Source organism: Rhinopithecus bieti, unplaced genomic scaffold, assembly GCF_001698545.2.
Source record: "Rhinopithecus bieti isolate Rb0 unplaced genomic scaffold, ASM169854v2 scaffold_18548, whole genome shotgun sequence".
Lineage (NCBI taxonomy): Eukaryota > Metazoa > Chordata > Mammalia > Primates > Cercopithecidae > Rhinopithecus > Rhinopithecus bieti.
The window spans coordinates 1,702,189-1,719,860 of record NW_016809526.1 but is presented as its reverse complement, the minus strand read 5'-3'; the positions used below and the strand labels follow the sequence as shown (position 1 = coordinate 1,719,860).

The following is a 17,672-nucleotide window of genomic DNA, read 5'->3' as shown; positions in this document are numbered from 1 at the left end:
AAACCCATTGCTGGGACTACAGGCATGTGCCCCCATGGCTGGCTTCTTCTCTGCCTGTCGGATCCTCTTCATCTTTCCAAGGTGACTGCAAATCCCACGTCTTCAGTGAAGCTCTCCTGGGTCACTCCAGTCAGGGCTGCCCACTCCCTCTTGTCAGCTCCTGGAAGCCTTATTTCTTCTATTATTAATTTGAGAAACATCAGATCTAGTTGTGAATTTTTCAGGTCCAGAGTTAAATCTTCAACAAGATTGGAAACTTCTTGAAAGCTAAGCCCAGGTATCACATTTGTTTAAAACCTGCCCTATACTGTCCACTCTGACCCCAGCACACACACACACCAAACTCACCCAGGCATGTGCACACATACACACAGCCCCCAGACAGAGGGGAGATTTAATAAATCCTTACAGGTGGTTCTGATGACTCAAACTGCTTTGCAAACTGTAACCTGCCTGGACAGAACTGATTTATCAAGACAGGGGATTTGCAATAGAGAAAGAGTAATTCATACAGAGCCAGCTGTGCAGAAGACCAGAGTTTTGTTATTACTCAAATAAGTTTCCTTGAAAACTCAGAGACTGAAGTTTTTAGGGACAACTTGGTGGGTAAGTGGGTAAGGAGGCAGTGATTTGGGAGTGCTGATTGGTTGGGTAGGAGATGAAATTATAAGGAGTCAAAGTTGTCCTCTTGCACTGAGTCAGTTCCTTGGTGGAGACCACAAGACCAGATGAGCTACTTTATCCATCTGAGTGGTGCCAACTGATCCATCCAGTGCAGGGTCTACAAAATATCTCAAGGACTGCTCTTAGGTTTTACAGTAGTGATGTTATCCCCAGGAGCAATTTGGGGAGGTTCAGAATCTTGCAGCCTCCAGCCGCATGACCCCTAAACCATCATTTCTAATCTTGTGGCTAGTACTACAAAGGAAGTCTAGTCCTCAGACACGAAGGGGGCTTGTTTTGGGAAAGGGCTGTTATCATTTTTGTTTCAAAGTTAGACTATAAACTAAGTTCCTCCCAAAGTGAGTTCCACCTGCATCCAGGAATGAACAAGGATAGTTTGGAAGTTAGAAGCAAGATGGGGTTAGTGAGGTCAGATCTCTTTGACTGTAATAATTGTCTCAGTTATAATTTTTGCAAAGGCAGTTTTAAAATAAGCATACCACAATTTGACATATTATAATGACAATTTTTGCAGAAGTTTGCTTATGGAGTGTTATTTTTATGTAGTTTTGCTACCTTACACTTCCATTTATTGAACTATTACTATGTGCCAAAGGCTACCCCAAATTCTTTACACACGTTGTCTCATTAAGTCTCACAATATCCCCACAAGGTGCGAATTTATGTGCACATGTTTTAAACAGCCAACTATTACTCAGAGTAGTTAAAAAAATTGCAGATAGTAGGTGATGGGGCAGGGCTTTATGTGTATTCGCATTTACCTAACTAGACCAATATACAAGATACAATCAGAAAAGGGGAGGAATACAGGAGAAATTCCACATCATCCAGATACATATCCATGTGGGATAGCAGGAAAAGCATAGATCTGGGGTCAAATGGTTTGGCCCAGGTGTGGCCTAAAAGTTGTATGAGTTTAGGCAAAACCTTAAATTCATTTGAGTCTACATGTCTAGATTTCTTATTCTGTAAAATAACTTACCTACCCTACACATAGTATCCACACTATAAAAAGACTGACTCTAGTTCCAGAGTTTATTTAGAGTCCTGTTGCCTTCATGAAGCAGTCTTGATTTTACAATTTACCCAAGGTACTAAAAATTTATGTGAGATTTGATATTTGTCTCTGGATACTTTTCACATCAAACAAACACATGTTCTAACTTTCAGAGGCTGAAACTCCAAGGCCGATGAATCACAAGGAGAATGAAACCGTCTGCTTTTCAGTTTTCCTCACAATTTTTATTGCAACCACCTTCACATCATGCAGAGGTTGCTACAGGTTCTGTCATTTTCATTTTAGATTTTAATATATGATTTTGAATTTTATTCCTATTTTTGTTAGAAAATAATTTTTCCTTATGCAATGCTACTTCCAAGACAGTACACATTTGAATTGGCAAAGTTTGTCATACTGACATTAATGTAATATTTTTTTTAAAAATCCCTTCCAAATCATCCACTGAAGTGTCAGTAATAAATTGGCACACCAATGCAAATAGAAGACAAAGAATGAGCCACAGAGAAGGAATTAGGAAGAGCATTTTGGAGTCCATCAAGATATGCGTGCTCGAGTCTCGCTGTCACTGTCTCTTTCTCTTTCTCTGGTAAAAATAAATAAATAAAGCCAATTTTGAGGGTGGGGTGGAAGTGGAATTCTTAAAGGTCTACTGCATGCATGAAGGACTTAACCTTTGTATTTTTCCTCTGAAAATAGACAGCTAAAGTCCTCAGAAAATGTGCTGGGGCAGAAGCCATCGCTGAGCCCATCTGTTGAGGAGTCTCCCTGTCCCAGCGCATGCCCCACACCATGGTCATCCCCGGCTCCACCTGTCTGGTGTCCTGGCCCTGACCTGGCAGATGTCGTGGGTGAGACTGAGAGGAGCACCCTGGCAGCTGTGCATTATTCTAAGAAGAACTGTGTTACTGTGAGAGAAAGGTTGCCCCTGATGGCCAACTTGTGCTGGTTTGCCTAATACTTTCCCAGTCTGAAAGTCCTGTGTCGAGGGAAATCATCCTCACTCTTGGGCAAACCAAAGTGCTTAGTCCCCTTCAGAATCACCTCTATCCATGGAAGCAGCACCCACCCCATAGCCAAGGGATGCACATTTTCAGCTAGACTGGACTCAAAATTTGACTGTTTTTCAGATGAAACTACGAGCTAAAAGATTTTCGGGAGTTGCTGTCTATTTTTAGTCTTAAAAGACTTCCACTGCCTTCTTCAATCAAGATGATGCCAGAAAGCATTTTTTTTCCTATGGTGCCTATCCTCACCCCACCGCTGTGCTTGGCTTTTCCTAAGCGTCTTCATCGGGAAAAAGGATGCACCTCTTTCCTTCCCATATACAGTTTGAATGATCGGAACTTGCGTAACTCTATTGTCTCTGGTCGAAGACATTTATCCTCGTGTATATTTTTCAAGGATAATATTTTACAATAATGTTCACCTATCAGAGCATTTCTGGTCAGACCTGGTTCACATTTGCATTGATCGATGGCTATTTTAGAGCAACTGTGAAACCCCATTCTTCAACCCGCAGTGGTTTTGTTTGTTTAGCCTTCCAGGGGAGCGGTTTTCCTGTGCCACCAGACCAGCACCTGGTCAGAACAGGTCAAGATGCTTTTCTGTGTTTGTAGCTTATATTGTGAGCCAGATCACACTGTTTTGCCTCGTGTGATCTGGCCTCTGCCTCCAGGCCTTGTCCTGATGCCCCGGCTCCCAGCCTCTTGCCCGTCTTTGCCATCTCACACCCACTCTGGAGACCCAGGATTTGATGCTGCTTCCTGGGGCTGACCTTGCCCCTCCTGAGCTGATATTTGCCTCTGGTCCTTCAGAGCACTCCCCTCCCTGATCTCATTCAACTTCCCTTGACACATGGCATGTTTAATTCTCCCTTATGGAAAAGGGAGTAAGACATAGAATTTCAATGTACTATGCATAAAAATGAAAGACACTCTCTAACTTACCTTTCAGGGTTGCCATCTTCACCCTCTATTCAAACACTGGTAAAAGAGAACCAGGACACACACCTAACATCTCTTTGCGAGTCATGCCGTGTTGAAACGGGACAGGAGTTTTCCCTTATCCCCCTTGTAGAGCATGTGATGGGGATGTGGCTGGCTTCTTTGGTGCCTCAAGGCGCAAACCACTAGGGAGAGCAGGCAGACAGGCAGGTTGTGAGGACCCTGGGCTCCAACCTCAGGGTAGTGTCTAGGATTGAGTGTTTACAGCTCTGGAAGCCTCAGTGGGTGTGTATTACAGTGTACTCTTTCAGCTTAGCCATCCACAGGCAGCTTGTGTTAATCAGCTCAGTGAGACCCTCTGCTTTATCACAGGGATGGAGGGCTTTCTGTAACCTGGGGTTCTTGCCCTAGGGTACCAAAAAAATCGAGTCACATGTGGGCTTGATGAATGAGTGCAAGGTTTTATTGAGTGGTGAAAGTAGCCCTCAGCAGATGGATGGGGAGCCAGAAGGGGGATGGAGTGGGAAGGTGGTCTTCCCATGGAGTCGGGCTGCTCAGCAGCTGGGCTCTCCTCCAACCGCCCTTGGCCAAATTTCCCTTGGCATCCACAGCATTTCGCCGCCAATGACCTGCCAGCATCTACTGATGTGTTCTGCCACTGTGTTTTTCTTAATGTCCAGCTGCTTGTGCATGTGCCTGCTAGGGTCTCAGGGTTTTTATAGGCACATGTTGGGAGTGTGGCAGGTCAGAGTGGTCTTGGAAAATGCAACATTTGGACATGAAAACAGGAGTGCCTTTCCTCACCTACGTCTGTGGGCACAGGGCCAAGGGTGGAGCCCTTGCCAGGGACCCTGTTCTTCTCTACTCAGCACTTCCCTGCCCCCCTCCTGTATCAATGTGGCCCTAGGTAAGTCACTTCATCTCTCTGGCTCTCAACTTCCTTGTTTTAAACAGAGGAATAAAATACCCAACACACAACATTCCTAGGACATTAAATGACAAAATTTTTATTATAGTAGCACCTGTAAACTCTAAATCATATACCAATATAATATATTATTATGTTTAATAAGTTAAGTTACCATATAGGATGAAAAATAGACAACCATCTTTCTTAGTAAGGTTTTGGTGTTGACTGATGGGATGCAGGAGCCAACAGCTTCTCAAGAGCTCTACTCTTATGTTTTGAAAAAAAAGTAGAAGAGCAAGTCAATGCATTTAGGAATAGGAAATGGGGAACAGACACACTACTTTATAAATAGTAACAAAGATGTATTGAGTTAACCTCCCATGGTGGGTTGTTAAGTTAGAGACAGAAGTGAATGGGGTAACGACTCAACTGTGCTGGTGCAAAGGCTCCTAAGAAAGAAGTCCACACACAGGTTCGTATTTAATGTATGTCCAGTCCCTGGCACAGAGAAGGCTTGGGATAGCATTAAGGGGATGCAGTGGGCTAAAGACAGTCTTCTCCTTCCAATGGAAACCTGCAAGACAGGAAAGAGCTTACGCATTTCTCTCCATGAGCTTGGAACAGGAATTTACAAGATATCTAAAAGCAATAAATATTTGGTGAGGTTCACTCACTAATATGGTTTGGCTGTGTCCCCACTGAAATCTCATCCTGAATTGTAATTCCCATAATTCCCAAATGTTTTGGGAGGGACCTGGTGGGAGGTGATTGAATTATGGGGGCGAGTCTTTCCTGTGCTCTTCTTGTGATAGTGAATGAGTCTCACGAGATATGATGGCTTTAAAAACAGGAGTTTCCCTGCACAAGTTCTCTTTTTGCCTGCCACCATCCATGTAAGACATGACTTGCTCCTCCTTGCCTTCCACCATGATTGTGAGGTTTCCCCAGCCACGTGGAACAGTAAGTCCATTAAACCTCTTTCTTTTGTAAATTGCCCAGTCTCGAGTGTGTCTTTATCAGCCCCGCAAAAATGGACTAATACAGTCACCAAATGATGGAGGGTCTAGTAGATGTCTCAAAAATCTGACAGGGGTCTCCTGCAGAGCCCCAGGCATGTTTATTCAGATGCAAGTGGTAGGCGGAAAAAACCAAAACCAATAGCACTTGTTCTGTTTGGATTTTCAATGAGCTACTACATACAAGGGCTGAAAATTATTAGTGACACAAATACCTGAGTAAATTGAGCGCTCAAGGGTCATTTTAAATACTAGCCTACATTAAGGTTAGCTTCTAATTGTGAAAATTCTTGTTTAAATAATTCAATAAATAATTAATTTAATTAATTCCTTTTAATTAATTTAAATTAATTAATCTTGTTTAAAGAATTAATTAAAATTGCTGTTTAAAAGAATTCTCTGCCTTCATTGTAAAATTCTTGGCTATCCACCTAATTTAAACTAACAACTTCATAGGATCACTGTATTAGAAATACTTTCAGCTCCAATATCTGACTAGTCAGAATATCTGACTAAAAACCAGTTAAGCCATAAAGTAGTCTTTAATTATCTTACATAACAGGAAGTTTGAAGATAAGCTTCCAGATTTCTGTAGGAGCTTAAAAATTGTCATTAAGAATACAGACTCCTTTTGTCTCTCCCATCTTCAGGATATGAGTTTTGCATCTTCAGGCTTGTCCCTCAACATTACAAAATAGCTGCCACATGTTTAATATTACATCTTTGCATGGGTACATTTATTGTAGGAAGGGAAAAGAAATGTGAGAAAATAGGATTCCTTTTTTACAACAGAGAAAAATGTTTCCCGGAAGATCCCCCTTCCCCAACCCAGCAGACTCCCTCTACATCTCATGACCAGATCAGGGCCACAGCCACCTCCAGGTGCAAAGGAGTGGGGAAAAGACTCCTTGCGAATGGCAAAGAGGAAATCTTGTCCTAATTGGCCTAAACCAATCCTGAATCATTGCTGGAAAACTTGTCATATTGCCACCCTGAATAAAGTCAGGGTTTTGTCTAGAGTAGACAAAAGACGTGACCAAATCTGAATAATGCAGCTCCAAGGCTTTAAATTCCAGTGACAATGCAATCACCTTTATTTGGTATCAAGTAAACTATATGTTCTGAAGTTCTGATCTTTCATTAAATGACAATTGTGTGGGAATTTAATATTTGTGATTTGACAATACAATTTGAAATAAAAGTAAAGGACATTGATTTGGTGCTTTGGGCCCAAAATAACAAGACGAAAGGAGAATTTAGTAGTGTATCTATCGGGTATCTCTATATAGTCAGAGCTGTGAACAAGCTATTCCAAATAAATCAAAATGAATTACTCATATACATTTCAACTCTAGTTATTTATTCTTATAAGACAATGTGATAATAAATTTTAGTAGAATATATCTGAGGAATAAGATAGGCAGTTATTTCAGAAGTCTGGAGATTAACACAAGACAGAAGGAACAGTTTCATAAAAACAAGTGGCTTGTAAACCCTATGTTAATGAGTAGCTGAGCCCACAGGTTAACTGCTATAGGAAAATGCAGCCCAAAAAAGCAGATGCTATGATGTGTCCCTTTAAGGAGACTAGGTACCTTGAAAAACCACATTTGTTTTTCATTACATTAGTGAGTAGTCAAGAAAATATAAGCACTTTAACAAAATGCATAATCATTATTGGAAATACCTCTAAGAATTTCTTACTTTCCCTTTTCCTTGTTTTCCTGAATTAATCTTTTGCTTTTCTTGCTATAGCATATCCAGTTTTTAAACCATCTCCAGTCCTGTCTGATGTGGGTGGTAGTGTATAAACAAACAACTAACCAATCAAACAGAACCCCATGTATGGTCAGTGACATTGTGAATATAAAGTAAAGTCTTTCCTCTCCCCTTTTATAGGCCATTTAAACAATTGTGAAAGTTATTCTTTGTGTATACGAAACATACCTAAAAAAGTACAGAAAACTAGAAGAATATGTTCTCACTCCCAGAATGGGCCATGTGAGCTGCCGCATGGCTCTGCTCCTCCACCAAACACACATAACTGGTGAAAACATAAAAGGCAACAACAACCATCTGAAGTTTCTGGAAATTGCTCTAAGAACACACAGCAAATGCAGAAAATTCGCTCCAGACTGTCTACTAAAAGTCTGCAAGAACAGCAAGAGTCTGGCATTTGAACCTCAACCCACTTCCTCCTTTCTCCTAGCTCAGCACGACAGAGACTCCATCCCAAGTGAGTGCAGCCAAGAATGCAAGATCCTGCTCCCCTCAGTTCTCAATCAAGGGCTGCAGTATCTTCCCAGGAGGGGCAGGCTGCCAGCATTTCTCATCCTCCCCAGCTAAGAATTGCAAAGTCTAAATTCCAGTTGAGTACAGCTGGGTCAAGGAATCCCTTCTTCCATCCATACTTCAATCAGCCATAGCACACTGAGAGTACTGGGGTCCCATTTGCTCTCATTCAGCTTGTTCATAGGGCAGACTCTGCTCCAATATGGAGTAGAGTCTCCATGTTAGGAGAGATAAGCTGGGAAAACCAGAGGCTGCCATCTCACCTGGTGCCCTGCTCCTAAAAGCAGGGAGTCACCACTATTCCTATCCCCAGCTATGGAGTCATGGCTCAAAGATTTATCCCAGAGGGAGAGGCAAGCCTTCTAAAACTTGCCTTTGAAACACAGTGTGGGGAAGTTCAAGCCTAAAGAAACTATCATAAGCAATGGAAGATTTAGAGTTACGCAATTAAGAGGAGGCTTCACAAGAGACCCAAGCTAAATAATAGTGTCTGGACGGAGGGAGGGAGGGAACAAAAGAACAAAAGGACTAAAATGCCGCATTTCCGGGTTCTTCATTGTCAACTTTCCCAAGCCCGGGAAAGGCACAGGTCGACTGCACAGGCGCAGTCTGACGTCTGACGAAGAAAATCGAAACCTACCTAGCCGTGCCTACCACCCCGCCCCTGACCCCCCTATGTCCCCCCCCCCCCCCCCCTATGTCCCACCCACTGCCCGCCCACTCCCGGCCCAGGACATAAAAGCCGCTCCCAGCCGGCAGGCCGCGCGAACTTCGTTGGCCCCTGCTGGTGTGCGGAACCTCGCCCGAGAAGGCTGGAGCAACTTGGTCGGCCTCCACCGCCGGAGACCGGTGAACCTCGCCCCTCTTTCACATTGGCAAGTTAATAAAGTTTTCTTTTACCCTGCTTACTTGCCTATTCTCTGGCACTTACTCTGGTGGGCATCTGGAGTACTCTGGTGGTCGTCTGGAGCAAATCAAATAGACCAGTTCGTTTGTGAGAGAGAACCAATTATAAGACATAGCTATGATGAGCCCTTCTGAGGTCAGAACAAACCTCAAACACTGACTTCACACCTACCCCTGAAAAAGAGCTCAAATTTAATTGGATCAGACTTGGAACAGTTTATATCAGGGCATTCTTGTAAACAATTGAGCAATCAACAAGCAATTAGTGGAGCCTATCAGCTGAGTGTGATAAGGGAAAGAAATAGTCAAAGAAAGCCCTGCTCAAACAACTCTCATCCCACCTGACTCTGCACGTTTCTAACTTTGCACTCTTTGAGAAGCAACATCAGGGGCCTCACACTACTGGGGAAATAGACATCCCTAGAATGGTCTAGCCAAGTCACAAAATAAATAAACAAGCAAACAACAACAAGGCTCAGGGAGAGTATTGGTAACCAGAGTTACTACAAAATATTATGTTCAGTTATCAAGAAAAAGTTGTGAGACAAGGAAACAGAAAAAGTATAATCTACACAGGATCAAAAGCAGGTAACCAAATATGCCTGTGAAAGAGACCAGATGTGAGGTTGACAGAGCTATATAGGAGTAATGTTTATATATCTCACTGGAATTAAGTTAGTATAGATCTGAAGTAGATTCTGATAAGTTAAGACATATATAGTAAACCCTGGAGTAACTACTAGAAAAAAAGTAAAAAACATAGTGAAAGAAATTTACATATGCAAAAGAAATCAATAATGGAGGAATAGAGGAACAAAAAGAAGATGAGACAGAAAACAAAAAGTAAACTATCTGATATAAACACAACTCTATCAATGTAACATTAAATGTTAGATTTGATTGGATAACAACCTAATCAAGAGGCTGAGATCATCAGACTGGATAAAGATACAAAATCCAACTGCATGCTGTCAACGAGAGACACCTTTGAGATTGAAAGATATAAATAAGTTGGAAGTAAAGGGATGGAAAAAGATATACCATGCAAACAACAACCTTGTAGTAACTTTACTAACATCAAACAAAACAGACTTTAAAACAAACCAAAAAGTTACTAGAAATAGAGAGGAATATTTATAATGACAAAAGGGTCAATTCATCTAGAGAAAATAACAATTTAATAACAATGTACTTAACCACTGGGACTCCAAAATCCCATGCAGTGAAAACAAACAGAATTGAGGGGATATATTAGTCTGTTCTCACACTGCTGACGAAGACATACCTGAAACTGGGTAATTTATAAAGAAAAAAATTTAATGGACTCATGTTTCTATGCTGCTTGGCAGGCTTCACAATCATGATGGAAGGCAAAGGAGGAGCAAAGACACATCTTACATGGGGACAGGTAAGAGTCAGAATGAGAGCCAAGTGAAAGAGGAAATCCATTATAAAACCATCAGATCTCATGAGACTTATTCACTACCACTCAAACGGTATGGGGGAACCACCCCCGTGATTCAATTATTTCCCACTGGGTTTCTCCCACAACACATGAGAATTATGGGAGCTATGATTCAAGATGAGATTTGGATGGGGACACAGCCAAACCATATCAGGGATAAATAGACAATTCAACAATAATAGTTTGAAGCTTTCATACTAATGCTCTATAATGAATGAAACAAGTAGGCAGAAGACAAACAAGGAAATAGACTTGATCAACATATAAACCAAGTCCAGGTAGACCTAGCAGACATCTATAGAAAACTCCACCCAGTGACAATAGATAGGCATTTTCTTTTAAATGCCCATGGAACTTTCTTAAGGATTGACCATATAAGATGCCATAAAACAGCCTTCATTAAATTACAAATGATTAAACTAATGCAAATTCTTTTTTATAACCATAATGAGAAAAAAGTAAGAATCAATAACAACAGAAAGAAGTTTGGGGGATTCACAAATGTGTAACAATAAAACAACATATCTTTTTTTTTTTTTTTTTTTGAAGTGGAGTCTCGGCTCTATCGCCGAGAGGCTGGAGTGCAGTGCTGGATTCTCAGCTCACTGCAAGCTCGCCTCCGGGTTTCCCACCATTCTCCTGCCTCAGCCTCCCAAGTAGCTGGGACTACAGGTGGCTGCCACCTCGTCCGGCTAGATTTTGTATTTTTTTAGTAGAGATGGGGTTTCACCGGGTTAGCCAGGATGGTTCGATCTACCTGCCTCGTGGATCCGCCCATCTCGGCCTCCCAAAGTGCTGGGATTACAGGCTTGGAGCCACCGTGCCTGGCCAAAAACAACATATCTTAAATAACCTATGAGTTTAAGAAGAAATCATAAGGGAAATTAGAAAGTACTTTAAAATGAATGAAAATGAAAACACAACACACCAAAACTTGTGGGATGAAATCAATGCAGTGCTTAGAGGAAAATATATAGCTGTACATTCCCATAATAATAAAGAAGAAAGATCTCAAACTAAAAACCTAACCTCCCACCTTGAGACGCTGGAAAAAGAACACCAAACTATAACAAGCAGGGGGAAAGAATCGTAAAGATTAGAGTGAAAATCAGTAAACTAAAGAATAGAAAAGCAATGGAGAAAATCAATAAAACCAAAAGTTGGTTCTTTGAACAGATTTTTTTTAAATGACAAACCTCTAGCTGGGGAAGTATATGTATTTCAAGAAAATGTAATCAACTTTCAATGTACAATCTATAGGGTTTTTTAAAATACATTCACAGTTTTCTGGATAAGGTATAATATAGGCTGTGAAGCTGAAATTCATAGCATAAATCATAAGTGCCTGGCACATCATATAGCATTATAACTTAGCTTAAACAATCACTGCATATGCATCTGGGCTCTTAATGGGATTCTTGGAAGTTAGCAACAATGAGATAGAGGACAATTCAGACCCCAGTGGACTGCTGAGCCAGAACAACTTGGAGGTATTGGCCATCCCTGAGATCCTCTGATTTTATAAATATCAGCAAAAGGTTCACTTACCCCAAATCTTAATGTATGTTGTTTCATAAATCTGTTTTATTAAAATGTCAGGAAATACAGCAACATTTAATAATAATACTTGTTTTTTAAGTCCCAGGGATACACAAGGCTGTGATGTATTATTTCACTTGGCCAACGTTGGTGGATCTACGACATAAGCAAATATTTGGGTATACAATGTAGCCACCAGGCACATCTTTAGGAAATACAGATAACAGATAATCAGCTTGGAGAAAGGCTAGAAGTTAGAAGATCACTAGTGGTCTTTTCTGAGCATTTCAGGGACGATGTGGCCAGTTGCTTCACCACAGCTAACTGGATCACTCTTACTTGATTGTCCTGTTTGGGAGGAAAATATGATTCATAGCTGTCAACTTCTGCAACAGAGATAAGGACTTTTTCTTTTATGTGTCCCTAGCAGCTTGCACTGGCCTGGCATGCACAATAGTTTCCTGGCCTAAGAGCAATAACTGTAATTCCAGAGTGCCTATGATGTGCCAGCCAGAGGTCATGTATCTTTGACCCTTCCAGGGCTAGCATGGAGCTATGTGCCTCATCATGCATCTTCATCTTCTTATAGTCATCACAAAATGCTGAATGCTTGCTCAAATGTGGGAACAAGCCCTCCTTGAAGTCTAGCAAGGTAGTTAAAAGATTGCCCGGGATGGTTCCTGGCTTAGCCACCTCCTACCTGTGTAAACTTGGGCAAGTTATTTAACCTCTCTGTGCCTCAGTTTCTTTTTCTGTAAAATGGGGTCAATGATAACACCTACCTCCCAGTTTATTAAAAGATTTAGTGAGTTGATGCTTGCCAAGCACTTAGAACAACACCTGGAAGATAAGAAATGCTATGTGTTTCTTAAATAAATAAAATTAATCATTGAGTTAAATCTCCCTTTTACTATATGAAAAAAAAAATGAGCTTACTCCAAACTTCACAGTCTTTTCTGCCAATGGGCATGTGCTTCTACCAGAGGGAAAAAGGATAATGGACCTTGAGTTTCCTGATATTCCCATGGAGGCCAAAACCTTCTGCTCATGAGCCTGTGTTCACCCCTACTTGGAGTGTTTTCTCCCCAGCATTGGCTTGGGAGCAGACCCAAAGTCTCCTTCTCCTACCAAGCCATGCGTTTTGCAGACTGAGATGTTTGACAAGTATTTTGCCAAAGCAGAAACATCCCAGTGAAAACTAATGACGAAGACTGTTCTGCTGCACTCTGTTGCCTCCTCTAACTGGAGAAGATGACAAACAGCACACACAGCGTCCCTCTCAGAACCACCTATGTGGTCACAGCCTTCATAGAACTCCCTACAGTGTCCACAGGCCCCAAGACACCACTGCCCAGGGCCCCCCTGACCCACAACCTCCTAACACAGTGGCACGCCATTTTCGTTTCTGCTGGTCAATGTGACTGCTTCAGTTCCTCCAGTGGGATCCAACTGATCTTTGATATTCTTTATACTCTGGGGTGTATTTGCTCTAAGGGTGTGAACAGAAGCTCAGTAAAGCTCAGATAAAACCCAAAGCATGTTCTGCTAAATTCCATGCTCCAAGAGGTGCCAGATGTAGCAAGAAAAAAAAGAATGCCAAGTTAAATTTGAACTTCAGATAAACAACAATTTTTTAGTATATGTTCCATACAGTATTTGGGAGCTATCTATACTAAAAATTTTTGCTGTTTATCTGAAATTCCCGTGTAACTGGGCAGCCTGTGTTTTATCTGGCAACCCCACAGGCTGGAGAAGCCTTACAAAGTTAGTTAGTATTTGGTGGTGGGGTGGGGAGGGACTGTCCCTCTCTATAAATGATTTTTTACCAGCAGGCCCATGGTAGGATTGTGAATGAGACAGCGCAGAAGCAACTGCAGAGGGTCACGCAAAATCTCTGTGTGGGCAGCTTTGCTGTGTGCCACCCTGGGGCAGAACGAAAATCTCACCTACATAACGGAGGTGATCTTTACTTCTGTTTATTTACTTGTCCTGAAGAACTCTTTAGAATTTCACATGTACTTGAATTCGTCATGAATCCTCCACAATGGCCACTTTCAGCAGGGAATTCAGCGTATGGAGTTTTCTTTGACTCCAAAGAATTGAGCTAAGATAAACTGACATTCATGAAAACATGCTTATGTATTCATACATATGCCTTTGTATATTCTCTCCTATACCCACTCTGGCTAAGGCCAGTGTTTCCTCATGATATGGTTTGGCTCTGGGTCCTCATCCAAATCTCATGTAGAATTATAATCTCAGTGTTGGATGAGGAGCCTGGTGGGAGGTGATTGGATCGTGGCGGTGGACTTCCCCCTTGCTGTTCTTGTGATAGTGAGTGAGTTCTCACAAGATCTGGTTGTTTGAAAGTGCGTAGCACTTCCCTCTTTGCTCCCTCTCTCAATGGCCATGTGAGGATGTAACTACTTCCCCTTTGCCTTCTGCATGATTGTAAGTTTCCTGAGGTCTACCCAGACGCAGAAGCTTGTGTGTCCTGCAGAACTGTGATCTAATTAAACCTCTTTTCTTTATAAATTATCCAGTCACAGGTTTGTCTTTATAGCAGTGTGAGAACAGACTAATACACCTCAGTAATATTAATTGTAGGCTAGTATTTAAGGCTATTGTAATATCTCTGTTAAAATAAAGACAGCATTCTGAATAACTGAGTTTAATCCTATCACATGATGTTTACATGCCCAGTGCTGGCTGTAGTTAGTACTCAAAGTTTACCTATACTATACAGATGGTAAAAGTCAGATGGCTTTGTGCAGGGTGGAAGGAGGAAAGGAAAGAGGAAAGAAGAAAAAGCAAGGAAAAATATACAGAAGCAGAAAGAGAAAAAGTAAAATAGAGAAGAGTATACCCAAGTATCTAATTTCTCACTAGGTTCGATAAATTTTCCTTCAACAATTAAGCTTTTAGTCTTTTAGATTGAAGGTGCAAAATCTTTGAAGAAATAAAATCAATTTAATGAAATAATCAGTTGTTTGGGAGCATAAACAGATAAAAAATTGAAAGCACAATTGAATGCAAACAGCTGTCCCAGAGTGTTTGTGATATAGCAGTTCTCTCTCTATGGTACATTTATCATGTACCATACATGTACATATTATACATGATACATTATCTATAAATTAAGTAGATTTTGTCTCCAAAAGTGTTTAATAATATTACATATTTATGTATGCATCCTTGAAAATGGTTATGGAAATAATGATCTATCCCGAAGCAAGAAATTTTTGTTTTGTTTTGTTTTACTCCTCAATATCCTCTTTTGCTGTTTATCTGAAATTCACATTTAACTGGGCAACTTGTATTCCTGTAGAATAGTGAATCCAACAACAAAAATACCTGCCCTTGTGGGGCTTATCCTTAGTCTTCCCTGTGTTGCTTGCACTCTGATACAATCAGCTGTATTTGACTACCAAGCATCAGAAAAAAATTCTTTAAAAGTTAGTGATCAGATTAAATGCAGGTGAGATGCAAAAAAAAAATTCTTTTTTTTCTGATGCTGGTTTATGCAGAGCTGGCTTCATGGCCTGGTGACTGGTGCATTCACGCGGGGCCTCCTGATCAGAAGGGTGTTGCTTTTACCAGCCTGTGAGTCTTAATAATTTTGTACATGCAATCCTTCATTTTCATTTTCTCCTGGACTCTGCAAAGTATGTAGCCAGTCCCAGGTTTATGCATTATAATATAACAAAATATCAAAATAATAATTGCTGTTCCATAGAGAACTTAGAACTTACCTCCTAAGTGGATGTATCTGGGACCCCCAAACCCCTGGGAAATCAGAAGATAATTTTTTCTTTAATGAGAATAATGACGTCTCAAGATATTAAGTCCATGTCTAGCTAAAAGTCTTTTGGGGCTAAAATCCACCTTTCCTAAACCTCACGTCACATCTCTCAAACTTAATTGCTTCATCCTTGCACTTTCCCAGGTCTTTCTGTTTTCTCTCTCTTTCCATAGCTGAGGCTATCACTAAAACTGTGGCCCTCTCAGCTCTGTCTTTACCATTCTTTTGCATTCAGTCTGGATCTTTATCACCTTGAAGGCATAGGTGGCCCTTCACAGCCAAGCACATTTCAGGCATCCAGTTTTGTATGTTTCCCATGATTGCGGCATATTTTTACCTCATCTCATAGTTAATAGAGGACAGGAAGAAAACAGGCTGCACAGGTTATGTGCTTGAAGGGATGAAGTGGAAGGAGAAACGAAGTCTTCCTAACTCTGGCCTCCTGCTGTTGCACAAGTCAGGCCAATGATGTGGCAAGTCCTAGGGGCACATGGCTTTTCAGAGTGTCATTGTTTGAGGAGGCCATGAGTGGTTTAGCCGGTGGCCTCTGCTTCTTTTTATTTTGAGTGCTTCTGAATACACAACTGTGCTCTGAATACACAGCTACCACTGTGGGGTAAACCAAGCCACAGCTGTCCTTCTTCCAAGGTTGGGGTTGCTGCTCAGCAGGAGCTGGTGTTCTTGAAGGGATGATGATCTTCTACCGGTAAGATAATTTCCAAATCTTTAGAGGTGAATTTAGAGTGAGGGGTCCCCTTACTTGTGGGATTTAATCCATCCTACCTTAATATCTATAACCTTATAATGCCTTCTTGTCTGTGTTGTTGTTGTTGTTGTATGTGTGTGTGTGTGTGTTCAAAGGTCTTGGCACAGACGACGTGCTCAAAACATGTTAACTGGATTCAAATCTATATTTTGATTAATCAGAAATACATACCTGCAAAAACACTGCTCTTGGAAAAGTTTAGAGAAGAGTTGAGCCGTCTGTTTTCTGGTTTTCCAGTTCGACTTTCTTTTTCGTAGTTCCGCTGAATGGTATCATTCTCATCCCTTGGCAACGGTTTTGTAGAGTTATAGTTTCTGGTAGGGGAAGGGCTTAGGTTCTAAAGTTAGTGATCAGATTAAACGCAGGTGAGATGCAACACCAGCATATCGTAATTATCTTATTTCCTGTTTTGCAGTCCCTAACATCCAGTTATGTAAATCACAAGGATTCTTATAATAACACCTGTCTTCTCCCCCAAATAAAATGGAGTTATCTTCCTTTTAAAACACAAAATCTACAACTTTATCATAGAGAAACAAGCCTACTGAGCAAGATCCCTATAATCATTCAAATATACAAAAGCTACAAAGGCAAATACTTCACCCTCCAGTCCTAAATTTACCTCTTTTATTTTTTCTGAAGCTCTAAACTTTCCCTCTTCATTTTCACACATTGAAAGCCGTCCTGAAATTTTCAGGAACAATGGCAAGTTTTCAAACATTTCCTAGAAAGTGTGTAACCCTGTCTTTCTCTTTGTTCTACTATACTAACATCGGTAGGTGAGTGTGACACTTACAAGGCCAGGTATTTTTATCCCAGTTCATTCAAAGGTGGACCAGAGATAACACAGCTCCTGTGCTTGGGCGGGGGGTGCTGTGGCTGGGGTAGTGGGGGGAAATGTGGCAGGAGAAGCTACGAGAATCATAGGACAAGCAAGGCGTTCCTTAAGGAAGAAAGCTTTCTAAATAACACACTGCTCCGTTCTTTCTATCCCTCTTTAAAGCTGTTTTGTTCCTAACCCATTTTTCATTAAGTTTAACTCCTTTGGAAAAGTCCTGTCACTTTCCTAGGGAAAGTCTCCAGGGGAGTGAGTTTTCAAGATCTGCTGCGGAGTGTGTCCTGCCAGTGCGTGGAAGACCATTTGTTTACAAAACTCCGTAAATACCCAGATGGCGCTTCCCTGTGCCCTGCAGCTGCTCAACAAGCAGGGAGACTTGCAGGTGCTCACAGAACTCACTTCTGTGAAGCCCTTTCTTCTCTGGGAGCCTTCACTGCTATTGTGATGTCCTGCTTGCTCCTCCCGTTTTATTCCAGATGCACAACATTAA

The 17,672-nt window shown here is 41.3% G+C and overlaps 1 long non-coding RNA gene across 1 annotated transcript; it reads right to left on the bottom strand.

Moving 5' to 3' along the window:
• Nucleotides 1–1,904: 1,904 nt before the first annotated feature.
• LOC108540532 (uncharacterized) lies at nt 1,905–15,764 on the bottom strand. The gene is made up of 3 exons (XR_001888698.1): nt 15,529–15,764; nt 4,989–5,132; nt 1,905–2,288 (listed from the first exon to the last, which is right to left on the bottom strand). It is a non-coding gene; the product is annotated as an uncharacterized LOC108540532 (long non-coding RNA).
• Between the last annotated feature and the right edge of the window lie 1,908 nt (nt 15,765–17,672).